Source organism: Oryzias latipes, chromosome 14 (assembly GCF_002234675.1).
Source record: "Oryzias latipes chromosome 14, ASM223467v1".
Lineage (NCBI taxonomy): Eukaryota > Metazoa > Chordata > Actinopteri > Beloniformes > Adrianichthyidae > Oryzias > Oryzias latipes.
In genome coordinates, this window is record NC_019872.2 from 26,918,419 (window position 1) to 26,928,528 (window position 10,110).

The window sequence follows — 10,110 nt, forward strand, 5'->3', positions numbered from 1 at the left end:
TCGACTTTTATCTCGACAAGACGAGTTTTTTCTCGAAACTTTGTGTCGAGTTTTTTCTCGTCATGACGAGATTAAAGTCGACATGACGTCTTTAATCTCGTCATGTTGGCCAGAATTTTTTTTCCTCACCGTGGCCCTAAAACTCCGTCGTAATAACCTGTCCCACGTTTACTTCAAAAAATAAATAAATAAATGCGCGTGGCGTCACAAGCGTGGCTTTTTAATTTACGTTCCCCCCCTCAACAAAGAGTTAATTAGGAACTAAAAACTAAGTTTCCAGTGGACAGGTCAGACAAAAAATAATCATATTTTAAAAAGTTTCATTTATTTCAGCTACATTTAGTCTGAATTCCCTCACTACTTCCTAACCCTTAAAAGACTATAGCCTGGGACCGTCTGTGACGTCACTCATTAGCAAAGTAAGAACAAAAGCTTTTACTTATTAGTGACATTTTACTCGCTGTTTTTGATTCTTCTTTTATTTCTTTTTTTATTTTCTATTTTTAGTTATTTATTTCCTTCTGTGATTGCTTCATTCGGTTATTATTGAATACCAGCTTGTTTTAAAAATCTGTTACTTATAGTTTTTTTCTTAATAATTAAGATTTTCTCAAGGTTAAAACAATTTTATTCTGTATTCAGAACTGTGTTGTATTCTTATATTTTATTGTTATCAATGTTGCATTTTTGTGTTATATTCTGTAATTGTTCAATAAAATAAAACAAATAAAATGAGTATACAATTAAAACATTTTAGGAAGACTATTAATCCACTGTGTTCTGATGTTTAAAAAGATCTGTACACATTTTAGATAACTGATCTGCATTTATGCTGATTACCAAAATAGAGTTATGTCTATTTTTACATGATATTTAAGTAATTCATCTTTGTCATGTGATACATTGATACTAAAGGATTCTTAATTCTGACTGATAGAAGGTTATGAACTGGCTAATGATAAATAATGTAATAAAAATGGTAGAACAGGGGTGGGATTATATCGGTTCGCTTCCTTCCAAACTCCGTTCAAGCAATTTTTGATTTAATGTCTAATTATCCTAAGTTTGATACGTCTTTGAATGAATGTAAAACTGCTGATTGTATTGTTTTGTGCATTAATCTTTCTTTGAAAGCTTGAAATAAACCATTTCAAATCGATCAAATCGATCCATGTTGAGGATCAGATTGACACTTAATTCTTTTTGGTAAATATTCTCCCACAGTGTACAGTTAAGATATGGTATTAAAGCATTTCCGTCATGAATCCACGGGTCGGAGACCAGAAGCAGCAAAGTAATGTCATCCAGTTGTGTTGGCTTTGCCATACAAGCCCCCTTGTTTTTTATTTTGTTTTTTTTTATTAAGATGGGGTCAACAAGGAAATTTGTAAATGTTACACTGGAGTTTGTGAGGGAAGCTAAAAAGTTTCAGATGCTCTCTGTTCTGCCTGTTTTGTGAAACTGTACGGTGAGCCATATGTTTGTGGCCTCACTTTTTTTAGTGCACAGCCAAAAACATCACAGTCAAAGCCTGAGCCAGAACAGAGGAACTGGAAAGCCACCAGATCTGCATAGAAACAAACTTGATATAGAACAGCATAAACATTTGATGCTGTTCTTCAAAGAGGCTGCAAACGTCTGTTGGAGGTCGTTTCAGGTTTGCAGGAGAAGAATTGTTTCCTTAAATTAAGCGGGAGAAGGAATGAGCTGTAAAACAGCTATATAAATCTACAAAAAAACATTTTTGTGTTGAACTCTTGTTGAACTTGGCAGAGAGGGGGAAAAAAAGTTTACAAAGTAAAATCCGGCGTAGCTCCTGTTTTAATTTGGCCCCTCCCTGCTGGAGTCCAGAGCTGCAGTCCATGAGTCCCCCAGACATGTTCCTCTTTTTCCTTTTGTCTTTCTGCAGGATGCATTAAACTGATTTCATCTTTAAAGCCAGTTTCTCTTTTAGCTGATAGAATCAAAAGTGGTAAACTCGTTTTGGAGATAAAGCAAAGGCTCACGGGTTTAATTGACTGCAAAATACCAATTCCTGCATTACTGTGAGTTACTGTTTTGAATCTGAGCTTTTATCTGCTCTAAAGTGTAATGAAGTCATTTATTTTGCTTTGAAACTTGTTTTTGGATACTTCCTTTTGAAGTTATAGAACAGAAAACAGGTATTTTTAACACAATATTAAAGACACAAATTGTTCGTAACATGTGGATTGTTGTGTCTCCATTTTCTTACAATTGATCAACTGGATATCAAGTAACAGTTAAAACAGTAACTTGTGCTTCTACTTGTTAAATATTTTGACTTCCTTGTTGCCTTTATGCTGCTCCCTTTAGGGGGCGCCACAGCAAACCGTTCACTGCATCCTCTCCTCACTCACCTTCGTCTCCTCCTCCTCTTCATCCTCTTCAGATGTTCGTCCAATTTCATCTGACTTGAACTTGTGTTTTAATATTTATTTTCCTTTAATTAAATCATATATATTAAATATTTACAGGGCAGATCATCTCTGAGATTCTGAAAACCCAAAATGAAGCAGAAAGGGGAACACGGGTATTTCAAAATGGTGATATTTTGGAACAGAAATGTATTTATATGGCATTTCTTGGAGTCAGATTCAACTTTAATCATGATTAGTCTTTAAAAAACTGTGGTAATTTGCATTTATATTTTAATGCAGCATTAAATACTCACCTTGGAAGCATATGAAGCACAAATAAAAGATTTGAAAAGCATGTTGAACATGTCATTTCGTTATTAAACTGTGCATTCTTTTAAGACCCCCTCCAATGTAAATGCTGTTTTAATACGTTCTTGTGGCATTTTTCTGAACATGTAGAATACATTTATTAAAACTGAAGGTCAACATTGCATTTCTGAGTATTTCTATATTCAAATTGTTGTGAATCTGGAGCAGACAAAAAAAAAATGTTGTTTAAAAAAGATCTCATGTGTGACGTAGAAAACACAGTGGGCGGGGCCACAAGCTCCCTGCTCCGCTCCATTCTGATGCATCAGACAAATAAATCCATGAATGTCTTTGTTTTCCTCCTTTGAGCTGGAATCTGGATCCAAACTGTACGGCTGAAAAGCTCTGATTTGGCTCACCACTGCTGATGTTAGGTGTGTGTGTGTGTGGGGGGGGGGGGGGGGTGTAAGCCTGCTTGAGAGTATGTAAACAGATGAACGACTGGAAATGGAGACGGGGATGGCGCCAACACTCCCGCCGCTCTGCAGGAACTATGTCCTAGAAAACGACACACGTTTTGGGATTTTGGCTAAAAACTGCAAAATCATCATTAAAAGACCACACTTTGAAAATTGATCAAAAGATGTCTGTATTTCACTACTAAAGTAATCTTTTAAAGTTCTACTGTATTTATTCTTATTCAACCAAGTGCCACCAACTGCTCTGAAAAACCGTCTTCTACTGAAAAAGATTTGTTTGTAAAGCTTGTTTGCTTTGTCTTTTTATTTCTTTGCACTTTCTTGTGTTTTTATTTCTCTACTAAAATAATTTTCTTGTACCAACTACAATAATGCAGACTTCTGCTTCCCTTTGTTCCTCAGTGATGGTGGATTCATTCACTTCAGTTTTAAGACTTTTGGTTCGCTAAGCAAGCAGTTTAAGACCAATAGTGGCTTTCACGGCTCTTCACTCTGAAAACTTTGTCAGATTAATCGAACTGTCCTTGTGTTTTTGCTTCTGCGTTGTGCACCTGCACCCCTTTGAATGATGGGTCATTTACTTACTTTGTGCTGTTTAGTAAGAAGTCTCTTTTCCACAAATAAATCAGATAAATCTGATCCCTTGAATCGATTGAAGCAATAATCTGATCGGCACTTCGTCCTCTGCAGGCAGAGGCAGCTGAATCATCCTCTGACTGTTCAGGTTCTGCTACTGACCTGATCCTCTCGGTCCTTTTGGGTACAAACACATCAAACCTTTGTTTCTGAATCAAAGTAAGTCAGTCCAGAAGAACCTTAAATATAAAATAAAGTTTTTACCTTGCTGATCTCACCCACAACATCCATCCATCTTCAGTACCTGCCGAATCCCTTTGGGTTTACGGGGTTGCTGGAGCCTATATCAGCTTCTGTTAGGCAAAAAGTGGATACACCCTGAACAGGTTTTCAGTCTGTTGCAGGGCCACACAACCACACACACTAACATGTACACCCACGCACAATTTAGAGTCTAGTGCCCGTAGAAAACCCCTGCATACACAGGGAGGAGATGCAAACTCCACATAGGAAGGGCGCAGCTGGGATTCAAACCTGAGACTTCTCACTGTGAGGCAAGAGATCAAACCATTTGACAAACCAGAGTAACAGTAAAAACCGTCCCTGTGCAAAAACAAAGGTTCCCTACGGTGGCCCTGAAGTGCAAACCATTCAACAAATCACTCGATACAAAAACATTTTTAAGATCACAGCAACAATTTAAAAAGCGTATTACATTTTAGAAAACAAAACAAAATTTCAGAAACCAAAACATAAAAAAGAAAAAAGAAAAAAAAGAAAAAAAGATTTCAGAAAACAAAATTAATTTCCAGAAAAAAAAGAAATATTACAAAATGAAAACATTTCAGAAAAAAAAATTAATTTCCAGAAAACAAAATGAAATTAAAAATAATGAAAACATTTCAGAAAAACAAAATGAAATATTAAAAAATGAAAAACATTTCAGAAAAAAATGAAATATTAAAAAATGAAAAACATTTCAGAAAAAAAATGAAATATTAAAAAATGAAAAACATTTCAGAACACAGAATGAATTTCCAGAAAACAAAACGAAATCTTCAAAAATGAAAAACATTTCCAAACCGGAAGAAGCAGGTACTATGGGACAACGCTGATTGGATGATGATGTTTGTCAATCATTTGAACTGAAAAGTATTTTAAATGAAGCGACGACGGATTTTATCGTCCAAACAACAATGTACCATGATAATTCCCGTATTTCCCATTTACATATTAAATCAAAAATGCAGCAAACAGATAATGAAGGTTTAAATTATTTTTTGAATATTTCGTCTGAAGCAGAACGGTCACCCAGAAGTAGTTTGTGTGGATGACGTCCGTTCTGCAGGTAAACAAAGAAAGGGACGGTAAAACGTTAACATAAACGTTAATCTTTGAATATTTAGCGGATGTGATGACAGAACGCACACAGAAATATCAACACCAACCAGGTTTACAAATGTTTCAAAATGTTGTGAGAGGATTCTGTCTAAAGCAGCAGCTGCGAAGAAACGGGTGTTAAAGACGGCGCACATCAGGAAATGCAGTCCCGCCATCCACTGATAAGGTATGGAGGCACATTTGTCTGGGTCTCAGAATAACATTTATGAATGCTTCTTATTCACACTATTAAGATCTGTGACTTTAGAGTGTGTCAGTGCACAGAAACATGACAGTAAATGACTGGATGTGCACATCATCAGACACGTCCAGGTTTGTAACTAAAGGTGGCAAAGTCTGTAGTGTAAAATAAATCTTTAAAAAAAAACGTTTTAGTCTTTCAGGCAGAGGAGGAATACCAAATTGTTTTAGAATGTATTTTTTATAAGACTGAAATAATGTATTTTATTCTGAGTTTGGTGTTTTGACCCCTCCCTAATGAATTTCTGGTTTAACCCATTGTCTCCTCATTTTGATGAACTCAACTTTTTCCTGAATGAAAGATGAACGGTAGCCGATGTTTTTCTGTCAGGGATTTTTAATTTATTAATTTATCTCTGTCAGGGATTTCAATGGAGCTGGAGTCCAGTGCAGAGGAAGCTGCAAGCATGTACAAGCAGGAACTGGGGTCCCTTACCTGTGCATCTTCCTCTGGATGTGATGGTGAGCAGCAATGTGGACAAAACTTCCCTGACATGACTCTTTTTGATAATAGTTGTTAAACACAAACAGACTTTTCCCAGATGCATTTTTTCCTCTAATGAATGTGACTGACAGGTACGCTGAGTAAATGCTGATTGTAAACGGAACAAAGAAGCCCATAAAGGAAAATCCACAACTGTTTCTTTGTTTCTGTTACTGAATAACGTATTCATGTTAAGTTTTCAATAAATATACTGCATTGCTATGAAACAAATTTGTTTATTTTCATATCCATTATTACAATCCTCACGTCAGCATTCAGTTTTTTCATTGACAAAAAAACATTTCTAAACAACAGCTTTGAAAATCAAACATCATCTTTGTTAATAAAGCTTTAAAACCTAAAATGGTAAACATGGAAAAACTCCTAAATGAAGCAAGTCTAACATGAACATTTTAAACTGGAGTTTTGCTTAAAGGAACATTAAGTTGTTTGGAGTTGTACAAGTGTTTGATGCGATTCCTCATAGATGTGATTTCCAGATCATCAGCCCGACGCTAAAGCCAGGAATTGTGCTTCGTTTTTCACTCCCCACTGCATCATTTACAACTAATCAGCAGCAGGTTAAAGACGCAGCAGGTTAAAGACGTTTTTTTAAAGGACCTGCAATTTAAAAAAAAAAAATTAGATATTAAGGTTAAATAATATTTATTGATTACATTGCACATAAATCATGGGGACTTGCCTGTACACTGCACAATGATATGAATGACTTTAGTCTTTTTGTATTCCCATGTAGAGCTGCCATCTGTTCTTCTGCAGCACAAACCTTTCTGGAACTTCGCTTTGAGAAACTTCACCTGCAGAAATATCACATGTTAATTCAATTAAGTATTTTATAAACTGTAAAGTTCATTCTTAAGTTTCAGTATATGTGTATATGCATGGTTCTAAAATATACAATGCACTTAAATATTATTTCCCATAAGAACTTGTTTACTGATTTCAGTCTTAAAGTCGATTTTTAGCAACACTGATGCCATATAATTACTGTAATTACTGTATAAATCACAGAATCAGGCTGGCTCGGAGCTTTTTCTCTCATGTTGTCACCGAAAACGGGAACGGCTATCATGTGAAGACGGTTCGTCTCCATCGGGTTCTTTTTGCGCATGCGCAAGATAAAAAGAAATTATCTTTTCAAAGCAGTACTTTAACATCCTAAAATTAACATCCTTAGAGACATGTGACTGACAAAAGAAAAGATCACAGAATTGATTCTTACCTAAAGATGATTGACAGCGTGAACCTCGCAGCCGTAGACATTAGCGCACAGCGTTCAAAGTAAAAGTGCTTACACACTACTTCCGGGTGACCGTGTGTCAGGCGAAATGTTAAAAAAATAATTTTAAAGTTCATTAACAGTTTGCTGCATTTTTTATTTGATATATAAATGGGAAATACGTGGATTATTATAGTACATTGTTGTTTGGACGATAAAATCAGTCATCGCTTCATTTAAAATACTTTTCAGTTCAAATGATTGACAAACATCATCATCCAATCAGCGTTGTCCCATAGTACCTGCCTCTTCCGGTTTGGAAATGTTTTTCATTTTTGAAGATTTCGTTTTGTTTTCTGGAAATTCATTGTGTTCTGAAATGTTTTTCATTTTTTAATATTTCATTTTTTTTCTGAAATGTTTTTCATTTTTTAATATTTCATTTTTTTTCTGGAATTTTTTTTTTTTCTGAAATGTTTTTCATTTTTTAATATTTCATTTTTTTCTGGAATTTTTTTTTTCTGAAATGTTTTCATTTTTTAATATTTCTTTTTTTTCCTGGAAATAAATTTTGTTTTCTGAAATGTTTTTTTTTTTTTTGTCATTTTTGTTTTTCAAGTTTTGGTTTCTGAAATTTTGTTTTGTTTTCTAAAATGTAATGCTGCTTTTTAAATTTTTTTTTTTTTTTTTAATTGTTGTTGTGATCTTAAAAATGTTTTTGTATCGAGTGATTTGTTGAATGCTTTGCACTTCAGGGCCACCGTAGTTCCCCCCCTCAGAAAGATACAAAATTAAAAAAAGCAAGACAATTCAAAAACGGAATTTCACCAACCAACACTGTAATTGCAGCAATCAAAAATGGCAAATGTGTTTAAACATATTTTGTTTACTACACTTATTCATTTATCAATACATTGATAAATGTTTAGTCCGAACTTATTGGTTCAAATTTCAAAGAAACCTAAGAATTCAACGTTCCTGTTATCATTTTCCTGATGTTGCACACACGATCCGAACGTTGGGGGAAGACGCAAATGTTGAGTTTTAAAGGAAAACTTTATAGTTTGATTTGGTGTAGCAGGAAAGGCAACAGTATACATGTTCATAAGGCTCAGACATCCCATAAATGATGGTTTTTCTGAAGGTCATGGAGGTCATCCTCGTTTTTAGATCTGTGGGAGGTACCTGCAGGTTGCAGCAGGTTTGGAGGACATTTCATGTCTTCACTTTTCTCTGAAAGTCACTAATTCTAAACAGATAATAACACCAAGAAAATCAAATCAATTGAATTAAATGTCGTTAGGTCGGAAAAATCAATTTTCTCTCCTTTCCATCAAATCCTGTCACAATCTGATCAGACACTTTTAGAAACCAGAGACGCCACAGAGGGAAACCCCATTCACCTGTGTCTTTTCCCTGCAGAACAAAAGTGACAACAAACCTTAATGATGGTAGATGGAAGTAGCAGCTTCAGATGTGACACATATGAGTCCATCATCTGCATAAAAGTTTATTTAAATAACCTTTTTTGTGTTTTGGTTTAATTACCTTATACTTAACACTGAATGATGATGCTGCACCAAACAGAAGGACTTTACATTTTTCTGTGAAACATTCACTTAGGCCAATCAAGAAGTCATTTACCTTAAGAGATGCAACAGTCTGTCCAACCACCACTCTACTTTGTCGTGACAACAGGACGGCGGGACCTGAGCCGACTCTCCATCCGAACCAACAACCAGCTGAATTTATGAGGGAAACTAATAAATAATGTTTGTGCATTAATCATTAATGGTGGCTGCTGAAAACTTGTGGCTCACCTCAACAACATAAATTATCCATCAGATTTAAATCAGGCTTCCAGGACGCCGCACTGCAGACCACCTTTTGAGGGTCTCTGACCAGGGGAAGGAGTGACGATCCTGGCAGCTCGTGGTTTGGTTACAGTTTGGACATGGTTCCTCATCTGCTGCAGAAAACACAACATGACAGCCACTTAACCCCCCCCTATCATATACTGGCTTCTCAAGAGATAGACCGTGTTTATTTATTTAGCAGCCACCAGTGGGTTTTAGCTTTCTTTGCCTGTTCAACATGATTTCATTGTTGATTCTTCTGCAAAAAAAAAGTAAAAAGTTTCTTTATATGAAGACGTTTGGACTCTGATTTGCGCAGCATCTGCATAGATTAATGCAATATTGTATTAATATTGTTGTCCTAAAAATGTAGATTTTCTTTTAATATGATTATTATTACCTTGTGCAATAAGTACCAAGGCGAATGCAACTTACTATTAATATGTTTGAATTAAACTTAATAACAATAACAGTTAGTTCTTAGTAGGCTGCTAGAAGTTAGAAGCTGGGGAAAGTATGGTGCACTGGGGTTCTAACCTCTATTCTTATCTATATCTACTCTCCTCTATTCTTGATCATTTATTTATCGTTCAGTTCTCTTCAGGTCTGACATGTCATTCATTCTTTATTCATTCACCTTCTAAACCTGCTTTGTGCCTTTCGGGGACACGGGGCAGCCTATCCCGGGCACCCGTGGGCGAAGGCAGGGGACGTCCTGGACAGGTCGCCAGTCTGTGGCAGGGCCACAATCACACACCCTCCCACATTCACACCTAGGGACAATTTAGAGTGACAGATTAACCCATGAAGCATGTTTTTGGACAGTGGGAGGAGAAAACATACAAACTCATCCACAGAAAGGTCCCCCATTGGTGATTCTGTTTGAACCGCGGGCCTTCCTGCTGTGAGGCAAGAGCGCTAACCACTGCACCACGTGACGTAACATGTCATCTTTGGATAAAAAATGCAATTATTTAAGCAATCAGAGTTCCAAAGTCTAAAGGCAAGTGTAATTGGGTAAATGTAAAACCAAACGTGGTCATTTTGTCCACTAGCAGAAACAGTGAAGTCTGATTGGTTCAGCTTCCGTGGCGTGGCTGTGCGGCGGATTCGGGGGTTTGGGGGAAGCTGAGTGTGAACGCTTCCT

At 36.1% G+C, this 10,110-nt stretch overlaps 1 long non-coding RNA gene across 1 annotated transcript; it reads right to left on the bottom strand.

Moving 5' to 3' along the window:
* Positions 1 to 3,302: 3,302 nt before the first annotated feature.
* Positions 3,303 to 9,337, bottom strand: LOC105355690. The gene is made up of 4 exons (XR_002874614.1): positions 8,928 to 9,337; positions 8,752 to 8,849; positions 4,007 to 4,095; positions 3,303 to 3,919 (listed from the first exon to the last, which is right to left on the bottom strand). It is a non-coding gene; the product is annotated as an uncharacterized LOC105355690 (long non-coding RNA).
* Positions 9,338 to 10,110: the final 773 nt, after the last annotated feature.